This window comes from Canis lupus, chromosome 12 (assembly GCF_011100685.1).
Source record: "Canis lupus familiaris isolate Mischka breed German Shepherd chromosome 12, alternate assembly UU_Cfam_GSD_1.0, whole genome shotgun sequence".
In the NCBI taxonomy this organism is placed as follows: Eukaryota; Metazoa; Chordata; class Mammalia; order Carnivora; family Canidae; genus Canis; species Canis lupus.
In genome coordinates, this window is record NC_049233.1 from 25,597,213 (window position 1) to 25,609,317 (window position 12,105).

General features: G+C 34.6%; 1 long non-coding RNA gene across 1 annotated transcript; it reads right to left on the reverse strand.

The window, feature by feature from the left end:
• Positions 1 to 427: 427 nt before the first annotated feature.
• Positions 428 to 5,491, reverse strand: LOC111098166. The gene is made up of 3 exons (XR_005367425.1): positions 5,386 to 5,491; positions 1,987 to 2,077; positions 428 to 693 (listed from the first exon to the last, which is right to left on the reverse strand). It is a non-coding gene; the product is annotated as an uncharacterized LOC111098166 (long non-coding RNA).
• Between the last annotated feature and the right edge of the window lie 6,614 nt (positions 5,492 to 12,105).

The following is a 12,105-nucleotide window of genomic DNA, read 5'->3' on the forward strand; positions in this document are numbered from 1 at the left end:
CAATTTGACCAAGTTTGTTCATCAGTGGACTGTGTAGGAAGAAAGCTTTAGGCCACATTATCACCTCTGTAGAACCAGACAACCCCAGCAGCTATCCAAGCAGGACAGTTGAAATCCAATGGTGATTATGTTAACTACAATTTCTGTGCTGGCAGCTTTCCTTTGCACATTTCAAGAAAATGTAGGAAAAAAGCAGAAGACACTTACACATTAACTGGATGAGCCTGCATGCTATGATTTTCTTTGTAAAAAAAAAAAAAAGTGATTTCCATGATTTTTTTTTTGTTAATCTCTACTTTTATTGTAGCCACACACTTCTGTAAAAGCAACTTGCAGAAACATGTTCTGAAAACTGACATTTTCAGGTAGCTCCAGGCACTGCGTGGGGCACTGGAGCCAGCCTCCAGGCACATTGACCTCAGCCTTTCCCTGCACGGAGTTCCGATCGCAGCAGGAGATTTGAATTCATTATGAAAGGGAATTCAGCTTTCAGAACTGGGTACCATATGTCTTCCTCGGTGATAAGGTTGACATTTGCATCCATTGAAAATACATAAGTCAAGTCATTCTTGTGCTAATTCTCAAGGGAATAACCTGCAGCTGACTTAAATCCAAGCACTGACAGGTTGCAGCCATGGGATCCTGCAGGTTTTCACATCAGCGCATCTTCCAGAAGGTGTAAGGCAGTCATGCCTTGGAATTTTGAAACAGACGATAAACCAAGAGGTCAAGACGATAAACCAAAAATACTTAAAAATTAGTATTTTTGCTTTCTCTTCTTTGTCTGTCTTGGCTCACACTATTCACTTAAAGACTTTCCTCTCAATATAATTTTCATTTGTTTCTGTTTATTATTATATTTCTCCATCACAAATTTAAAAAATCTACTTGTGCTTTGTGTTAATTGAAAAATGTGCATATTGCCTTATATCAGCATAAAATTGACAAAAATGCATTTACTGAGGTTTCTCATTGTTTACTACATTCTATCAGTGATCTATTATGACTTTAAAGTAATAATTTATGGAGGGACTAGAATAAAAAGTAAGTGACAGAAATTACTTATTTTCTGACTAATATGACCTTGATAAATTTAAAGCATTCATATTCAATTATCAGGTGTAAATAATGACTATTAACTCTTATTTTTTAAATGATATTTTTAATTAGTCTTAAGTCTACTCAAGTTCTTGCCTTGTTATTTATTTGACTTTGGTCAAACCACCTTACATCACCAATCACAATTACTTAATACATTTATCATCTTGCAAACAGTAGAAATAACATTCTTTAATTATTTGGTGATCTATTATACATCTTGGATCTCTGGACCAGAATGTGATTGCTTAACATTTTCACTTAGAACAGAAAGGGAGGAAGGTTTAATATAACTTCAGTTCATTACTTTAATGTTAATTGGGTGTTTGAATGTCTAAGACTTCTCTTTTAAGCACTGAAGTCATAAGGAAAAATTTAGCCTTTATTTTGTCATTTTATTACATTCTTTCAGTGCAACTGTGGAGATTTTGCATATATAAAAATATAAAAGTGTGGGGTAGTGGGAAAAGCAATGGGCAGTAGTCAAGAGAGACTGGCTTCTCCTCTTGCTTCTGCTATTCATTTTTTCTGTGATCTTAAACAATAAACAAGACCTATCTCATTTTCTCATGTTCCTCATTTATAAACAGCAACAGTAAGACTTTTGTTGTCTGTTTCTTGTGATTAAATTAGATAATACATGAGAAAGCATTTAAAAAATGTTATGTAACCCTTCTTACTATTAGTGGAGGCTTGTGCATTGCTTCACCTGAATGGTGAGTTCACCAAAGCATGAAAAGATTCTTTCTTAAGTATCTTTACCTCAGAACAGAAACTGGACTCTGCCTAACTACTTTCTCTTTATTTTAATAACACTCTTATGGATTAAAAAGCTATATCCACAGCATCTCATTTAATTTTGTGTACATCTTTTACTGGGCAGGGTACCTTGGTATGGTAGGTACTTGATAGATGACTGGATGCATTTTAAATTAATGAATTATCCAATAAATGCAGATATGTCCAAGGCATTTGGTTCCTGAAAAAGAAAATTAGATAATAAAGTAATGTAAAATAGGTATATTCAATATCATTTAAAATAAACATTAAAGGGCACCTGGGTGGCTCAGTCCGTTGAGCATATGACTTGATTTTGGCCCAGGTGATGATCTCAGGGTTGTGAGATTGAGCTCCACGTTGAGCTCTATGCTCAGCCTGCAGTCTGCTTGGGATTCTCTCTTTCCCTCTCTATCTGCTCCTCCTCCCACTCTCTCACACATGCACTCTCTCAAATTAAATAAATAATCTCAAATTAGTTAAATAAGCATTGAATCCCAGTAATCATGTAGACTGAAGGAAAAAAAAACTCTCCCCCCAAATTATTTTTTTCTGTTATTTCAGTTTTTTATTATTACAATTTACATATCATTTAAAGAATTATCCATCATTGCTGTTTCTCCTTGTCAGAGATAACTGGAAGAAAACAAGTTTAACCTACATCATGAGACTCCTTGGATGCACAGATGGAGGACAATGGGCAGGGGGCAGTACGTAAGAGTGAAAGCCTTGGAAAGTTCCGTGTGTTCTAGCTGCATTTAGGCAGTCAGGAAGAGCATTGGGATGAATGTTTGAGACAATAAACATCAACCTAAAACTGATGGACCTGTCCTGATCAGGTTTAAAATTTGAAAATAGAGCTTTCCTTAATGTAATGGAAGATTCAGGAAATACTCTTTTCTTCCTTCTTACTTTTTTCCTCCTCCTTTTCCTTTCCTTTCTACTTTCCATTCCTCTTTCCTTCCCTTGTTCCATCTTTTTCTCCTTCTCTCTCATTTCCTTTCCTTCCCCTCTTCATCCTTTTTTCCCCTCTCTCCTTTCCTTTCTCCTTGCACCCTTCACCGCCACCACCCATTCTCTTCTTTCTCTCTTTCCTTCAGATCTTGGGCTTCTTTTTACTCCCTTTCTGGGATTATAACTGATTATCCTTCTCTAATATTCCACAACTATTGCCTTTTGCTTTCAGAGAAGTAATTTCTCTGCTTTAGGAGAAGAAACTATGGAGAATGGTTTTGTCCATGATTTCTTTTGACCATCTTCTTGCCATTGATATTAAGATTTATCAGTATTTCATAAGATATTGCTTTTCATTCTTTTCCCCCCCTTATACTTAGGTCATTGACTAAGTATAACTGATATCATAATCCAGAAAATATTGAACCACACCAATAAAACATGAATTTAAGTAGCTATTCTTGTCACAAAACTTGTGCAACTGTTTTTCCCATGATAAGTTAATCTGGAAGGTATAGGTGTATACCTAAGGATACATTCTGTCCATGACAGATATTTTATTTCAATGGAAGATAACTAGAGTTTTTAAAAATAAAATACTTAGTAGCTAAAAATCATTACAGATAATACTGTAAAGCTCTAACACTTTTTTAGAAAACATATCAGAACTGATGTGGCAAACAAAGGCAAAAAAAAAATTAAATTTCCTTACTACTTACAGCCCTTTGGCAAGTCCTTGAAACAGACAGAATAACATTCCTGTAGGAATTCAGTTACCTTGATGTTAATACTTTGCTAAGGGCAGGAGGCAATTTTGGCCCAACCCCACAGAATCCTATACGTATACTTTAATATATAAAAATTCCTTTGGAAACTTCCTTTATTTTTCCCCTACTGGATACCTGTTGGCAGTTATCCTCCAAGCATATGGCCCACTGATATATATCTGAAGAGTATCATGACTGACTTTTTACTAAACAGTAATATAAATGACCTTTTCCTAACAATAGCTAGCACCCTCAGGATCCTGGAAACCTTGCTTCCACAATACCTTGGAGGGTTGTGCTATCCCTAACCACCCCCCAACTTGAAAGTATATAATTAGTCACATGTCACAACCCCAAGACAACTCTTTTCTGCCCATGGGTCCTGTCCCTGTGCTTTTATAAAACCAGCTTTTCACATTGAAGATGTCTCAAGAATTGTTTCTTTGCTGTCAGCTCCAAACCCTAACATTTTCCTACATCAAGAACCACATATGTTGGAGGTTTTAGCCCTAGTTTTTAAGATTCTATTCTATTTTCATAGATTGGAAGATACCTACCCATACTGGGGAGAGCTATTTGCTTTACTCAGTCCAATTCAAATGCTAATCTTTTCCAGAAACACCCTGACAAACACACAAGGAAATAATATGTAACCAGATAGCTGGGCATTCTTGGCCCAATAAAGTTGACATAAAATTAACTATCATAGTTATGTAATTTACATTTGAAATATCAGTGGTACAATGTTACTTTACAAAAAATTTATTTTTAAAACTTTATATAAGGTCTGTATAATGATATCTCACAATAATTGCATTTAAATTGAGTTTGTAACACTAATTTTTCTATAGCTGAAGAATGTAATAAATATCATATCCAAGACTGGCATTGGAATATTTTATACACATCAGATTTTATTATTTCAATGATTTTATTCTGGTTGCTCTATGCTACAATTGCTTATCTGAATTTATTATGCATTTCTCTCTCCATATATGTATAAAACCATTTCCTTGTCCATCAATATAACCTCTATGTAATGAAATTTTTAATTAGTCTCTCCTATTTGAAACCATGGTTCAATTTTCTTGCACTGTAAGACGATATTTTTTTCCCCAAATATAGATATTTCTGAAACTTAACTGTTTGAATTATATGTGTCTTTTAAACTTAAAATACAAATTGTTTCTCAACTATTGTGCACTTGTGCCATTGCATAAAATCAAGGACATAGCTTTCTTAAAGCATATGTAAACCCCTCATTAATGTAAACTATATAACTATATATGCAAATGACTTATGAGTGCTAACAGTTTGCACAGGAGTTAAAATTAGAAAGTTTGAGTTAAACTTAAAATTTGAGTTAAATTGTGTTTGCATCATCAAATACAGTGCACTACAAACTATTTTTTCTGAGAGATAGATTTACTGAACTCATTTTCACTTTTTTTATCATAACTTTTTATTAATCAATAGTGAAGTTTAGTTAATAGAAATGATAATTCACCACATTTTCTCACAGTCCAGTTTTTGACCACAGCATATACTGCATTTTCCTCTTGTATTTTAATTTAGGTTTGTTTCCCTTAGTGGATTATAAATTCTTATTGGTCAGGGACCAGGCCTTTTCCTTTAGTGTCCCTCATAACATTTCAATTAAATGCTTACTGATAAATTGTTAAGTATGAAATTTTGAAGAGTCTGGAATGTTACTCTATTTGTAAGCTAACAAGTTAAAATGCAGATGAAACATGAGACCTTTCGATCAAAGGACGGAACTTTTACTCACAGAACATCTTGCACAGCTCTGCCCTCCCCAGTCTATGCAGGCCCTGTGGAAAAAGCCAGACTTGCACCACAGAAGAGGAAATTTAAAAAATTGGAGCATATTTAGGGTGGCTGGCATGTCTGACCATCCTTCCCTTGAAAGGAGAAAGAAGACCTTTGCCCTGAAATGTAAACAAATCCTCCCTGAGAGGCAGGAGAGAGGGTACTGCTATTCCACTAACCTGCAATGTAAACAAATGACTCTGGGGAGGTACATCTTGTTTCTGTCCTTAGGGTTGCTGTTTATCATCTTTTAATCTAAGTGACAGTGCCTTTTTCTCCTAAAGCACTAAACAAGCAGAATCATGGCAGTATTTGTGGAGCATTTTCTCCTGAAACTTAAAAGGTGACATATAATGAATTGTCCCAGCTGGGACACCTTGAGAGTCAAAAGAGTTTCATTAATTTTTTTGCCACAAAAATATGAAAGACAAAGGTCAAAAAACAACTTCAATTTTAAGAACATGTCACCTAAATTTAGTGTGTGATCTGGATTAGATTCCTAATCTGAAAAATAAATGAAAAATATTTCAATAAAGGACATTATGGGGATAATAGGGAGAATTTTGTTATATACTAGGTGAGATTATATCAAGGCTAAAATTTTGAATTTGGTAACCTTACTAAAGTCATATAGAAAATGTTCTTGTTCTTGTGCTGAAGAATTCAAATTGTCATGATGTCTGTAACTTACCTTTAAATGGTTCAGGGAAAAAAAAGTGTGTATTTATGTGTGGATATTTACATAGAGACATATGAGAAAGACAGAAGAGAGAAAATCAATGAACTTTGAAGAGTTTATGGGTATTCACTGTACTACTTATGCAGCTTTTCTGATGATTTACTTCTTCAAAGTAAAAAAAAATCATAAAATGTTTATATTAAGAAAATAAGAGTAAGCTTGGACTATACCATGTCATCCAGAAAATAAGATTATCTTATTTATAAAGCATAATAATATGTGTCAAATACTATTTGAGGCTGTAGAGACATAAAGCTAAGGCACTTTTTCTTTCAAGGATCTCATCACATAGAGAAAAAAAATTAGGTCAATAAATGTGAAATTTGTTGTAGAGAAAATTTTGTGTAGGGAAAATATTTTTGGTGTCCCTGGGCAGTTGGGGGCACTTAAACATATTTTGCTTAACCGTGAGACCTCTGCTAAAAGAGCAAGCTATGAAAAGAAATTTACAATTGTTAAGGTAGTGAAACTTTCATAGGGATTAACCTAATTCCAGAGGTTTGTATTTGTGTTTGAAGGAGAGATGAGGCCTGAAACCTTGGAGACATCTTTGAGTCGTTAAAGCTGGAGACTCTGGGCTCATTGGCTAGTGGAGACATATATTTACATAGCAAAGGTTAGAGTTAGAATCCAGGATTCCTCCTCTTATTCCATTTTTAAGATTCTCTAAAGGAGAAGGGGCAGCATATAGCATATATGCTAGAGGAAACATGTTTAACCATTTTTTAAATCTATAATACATACTCCATTTATATGTATAAGACATTTGTTCTGGTTTTCATGGCATTACTTCAGGGATAAGACTTGCAGCAGTGCTATTTGCTGTGAGTGAATAAAAATATGTCTCTGATCCAGAAATCTAGTACATGCATTCGGAACAAAATTCATGAAGATGAAAACTCAAAATCCAACAGAAATAAATTAGAAGTTCTATAAAATAAGAGGTATAAATATTCTGTCAACACAGAAGGGAGCTACTACTGTCCTCTAGGATTTGGTTGGATCTGGAAGACATACTGGTTTCAGAAAAGAAGGAGTATCCATAAATGGTTTCAGTAAGTGTGTGTTTGAATTGGAACACATGCATGGCATGTTTCACTCTTTAAACTTAAACAACGTGGTAACTTGTTCTTTTCTTCCCTCATTCTGAAGGATTATTTGAAAAGAATGATAAGAGTAGTATTATTTAGTGGACATTTGTGGGGCACCATGCACAGTAGAAAAAGCATTCATGGGATTTATTCAGAGCCAGTCAGAGTGGAGTTTGAATCTCACCTGTGGGAGATGGGACTTGTTAATTAAAATCTGACTATCAGTTTCAGTGTCTTAAAAATGGAATGTTAACATTTAATTCGAAGAGTTGTTGTGAGAGGTAAATGAAATAACCCATGTTAAGTGCTTAATGTAGTGCTTAGAAATAATTGGCCCTAAGTGGATATTTCTTCTGTTTCCTTTCTTCTACCACTTTGTAAAAGACCATCACAATTATAAAATTGAATAATTGAAGGACATGACATTATTTATTTACCTGTTTCTGAAATTCTGCATTCTTGAAATGGGGTTTGTGCATGTTGATCTTATGTTGGGAACTGACAGCACATTGTGAACATGTACAGAATAACCTTGCTTAAGTGGGGTGGCAGTAGAACTGAGAAATCTTAAAGGAACCATGGGATGTGGAAGTCTACTTTATCAGTTATCTATATTCAGGATGTAAATAATCTGAGTGTATTAACCACATTCTAAACTTTTTTAGCTCAAAACAAATTAATAAGAAAGAAGATGCCATTTTACTTTTCTTAATTCGTTCATAAATTCGTGTACTTTATTGAAATTATTTAAGTATAGTAGTGAAAACCTTTCCTTTGAATTTCTATAATAGATGCATAATCTGAAAAACTTAAGATATATAGATTTCTCCAGAAACTTGCTTTGTAAAGTATCTGTTTTAGCTACTAAGATGATCACAACTTTTTAGTAGTAGAGTTTGGTTTGAAACTGGGGCTAGCTACCTCAGAGCTGTGAAACCCAGACTTCAAGCACTCCATATTTCTGAAGCTAAGAACTAGGAGGTTTTCAGAGTGAATTCGAGTCATGTTTGGTTTGTAGTAATAGAAGCTGAAAGTCAGGAGCTGATTACCTGGGCTGATCTTTGTTTTTTTCTCCCACCATTTTTTATAATGTAACACCCATGTTACATATAAGTATTCCCATGGATATAAAAGATAATCAAATATTGATGGAGAATACAAGGAAGACCACTAAAGGCAGTGCTCTAACTCTTCTAACTTTCTTTTCGTAAGATCAGGTAAAAGTAAAATACATAATATTGCAAGTGGGCAAGTGGGCTGTTCATCAGCTTTTCTCTATGCTTTTATCTTTATCTATCTATCTATCTATCTATCTATCTATCTATCTATCTATCTATTATTTATTATTTATTTATTTATTTATTTAAGATTTTATTTATTTACTCATGAGAGACACAGAGAGAAAGGTAGAGACATAGGCGGAGGGAGAAGCAGGCTCCATGCAGAGGACCCGACGTGGGACATGATTCTGGGACTCCGGGATCATGTCCTGAACTGAAAGCAGATGCTCAACCACTGAGCCACCCAGGGGTCCCTTTCTATGCTTCTAATTCAGTTTTCTGATGTAGTAAAGCAGTCTAATTTTCCATAAGTATGTTGCATTAGCTAGACAGCACTAATTGTATTTGAGATCGTGGGCCAACAAAATGGAGATTTATATGTGATATTTTGAGTTGCCTGGAATACCAAAACTATTTTAGGGAACGCTCAGTTCATCTGCTGGAACAGGAAAACAACATGTTAATCTTACATTATGAATAGTAGTCATCATCAACCTAATCATCCAAGTTATTTTACTTCTGCTATTTCCTTGCTTTTTGTCAGAGACTTCTCACTCAACGTCAGTTGGAGAATTACGTGAGGGGAGGAAGGTGAGGGCATTTTGATGATGAGTCTTTCCAGCAACTCTGGATCTTTTTACTATGACAGAGCCCAGAAAGTTGTCTCTCCTTCTGTTAAATCTCTAAAAATTTCAGGCTGGTAGAATTATTCCATCATGTAAATCATTAAGCAGAAAGATTTTTAAATATCTGAAGCCAAGGGTTTTCTGCTCTAAAGCTGGAACAAGGATATTCCATCCGCCTGATATCGCCCTTAAAATATGTATACCTGAGTTCTCTTCCTTGAATTACTCCTAAATTTATCTTCCTTGATAATTACTTTTTTAAAATTTCTAAATGAAAGATTTTTTTCTATTTCAATACATCAGGAAACTTTTATCTTTGTGGTGGTGACCAGCACAGGTCTAATTAAATTTTTTATGTCTTCCTGGTATTTATTTGTGCTTCCAGTGAATACTCATTGGAGTCCTACTGTGTGGTTGGCACAGTCTTTGCCCTCCTTCAACGAACTTACAGGCTAGTGAAAGAGACAAAGAAAGAAAGACATGCTGTGCATTAAGTGCTATGATAGAGGTAAGAGAGCACCCGCAATGGACATCTAATTCAGTCTGTGGAATCAGGGAAGAACTTCTGGAGGAGGTGAGGTCTCGATATCTGAAGGATGAGGAAAGTTAATCTAGAAAGAAGAGGGAAATGTATTTCAGGCAAAGGGAACAGAATATGCCAGAGACCAAACAAAAACATGAGAATGAAGGCATGGCAATCTTGGGAAGAAGTGTTTGGGTAGAGGAAGAAAGAATTAAAAAAGAAAAGAAAAGAAAAGAAAAGAAAAGAAAAGAAAAGAAAAGAAAAGAAAAGAAAAAAGAAAAGGGAAGGGAAGGGAAGGGAAGGGAAGGGAAGGGAAGGGAAGGGAAGGGGAAGGGGAAGGGGAAGGGAAGGAAAGGAAAGAAACTGGAGATATCTGCTGGGTAGACAAGCCAAGAAGTTTTTAGTTCGTTTAATTTAGAGACTCACTGGTACTAAGTAGTTAAACATATCTTGATAAACTCCTTGAATGTCATAAAAAATAGTTGACATCACAATATGGGCTAAGTTGATCTAGTTAACTAAATTGTCTAGTTCTGGTTCTTAATTCTAGTTAATAAGAACTAAGATTAGCTAGTTACAGTTTTCATCAGGATTATTTTAGTAAATTGTCTAATATTTGTATTACTAATTTATTACTAATATCTGAGGAAATGATGAACTTCAACTAATCATTTTACATTGTTAGACCTTTCTCATAATTTTTCAAAATGTTACAAACCATGAACCATCTTGGTTATAATAGAATTCATTGTTTTTTTAAAGTGTTCTGGTATAAATTAACATAGCAAGCACTATATGCTGGTATATACACAGAGTACCTAAGATAAATAGGTTTCATCATATGGCTTTCCTCCTAAAAAAACTACTTAGCTTTATTTTTATAAGCTGAAACCATTCCCTAAGGCTTTTGAATAGCTGGACAAGATTTTTCTTCACTTAGTCTTGCATGCGTGCACACTTAATCAGATCGTTCTATAGTAGTTTACATGAATCTGCATAGGTAATCAGTGTATCATTGCTTTACACCTCATATGTCTGTAATTATAATGACTGGTCTGCCTATTACAACCATATTAAAGGGTCCATATAATGAATTAAGTACGATCTTCTGTTGTGCGATTTGTTAGCAGTTCTCCTGGTCCAGCCAACTACAAGAAAAAACAGTTCAGGGAAAGGAACTAACTGATGCCTACTGATGTGGCCATTAGTTTTAACAGGCTTAATCTTTAAAATGTTTTGTCAAAGCAAATGTTTCAAGTCAGTAAATGCTGCTATTTCAAGGGAATTTCCCCGTATAGAAATGTAAGATTTTTCCTCTACCTGTGTTCCCACATTTAGAGGCCTATTCTGCTGCCTTTTAAACTAGTTTATATAAACAGACAACTAAATGTTCGAGTAGTAGACAAAGTAGGACATTTAAAGGTAAACAACACTATAATCTCTGAGTTTGTTTTCCAAGGTCACATTTGTCCATCATAAATTTTGCCTGGTGAGTCAATATAATCTGAGTTACTTCTATGTAATATTTAGTAGGAATTTTGTTTTGGTCATTTCCTCCCCTTTATATTCCCATCCAGCAGACCCTCGACTCTCGAGACAATTTCCATGAAGCTTTCTCCTTGTACATATCTTTTCAGTGGTGATCTCAAACTCTGGGGTATTTTCCTCCTAACTTTGTATGATGAAATTGGCAGGTCCAAATTATAATTAAAGGTCTAATTTCTATGATGATCCCAGAAATCGTACATATTAGTAAGAACACAGGCATTGTGGCAGAAAATCAGCAAAATAAAACAGTAATTCACAGAAAAATAATTTTATTAAAAGAGGCTCAGTGTTATTTATAATTAAACAAATGCAAATTAGGCCAACCGTTTATTTTTTTTTCATCTTCCAAATTGGCAAACATTCAAAAAAAGTTTAATGATATCTGATACTTATGAGTATGTAAAAACAGTTATTCTGATAAACTGTTGGTAAACATAAAAACTGATGTAACATTGCCTTTTGTTTTTTGGCTTTTTCATCTAATAAACCCAAACTCCATAATAACAACTCTCCATGTCCCGCATCCCCTGGCCTCTGGCAACCATCATTCTTCTTTCTGTTTTTATAAATTTGACCACTCCAGATTCTTATGAGTGGAATCATACCATAATTGACCTTTTGTGACGGGCTTATTTCACTTAGCAGACTGTCTTCAAGGTCCATCTATATTATAGCATGTGTCAGAACTTCATTCCTTTTTAAAAGGCTAATATTCCATTGTATATACATATACTATATTTTGTTTATCCATTCATCTGTTTTTTTTTTAAGATTTTATTTATTTATTCATGAGAGATACACACAAAGACAGAGAGAGAGGCAGAGAGAGAAGCAGACTCCATGCAGGGAGCCCGACGTGGGACTCGGTGCCG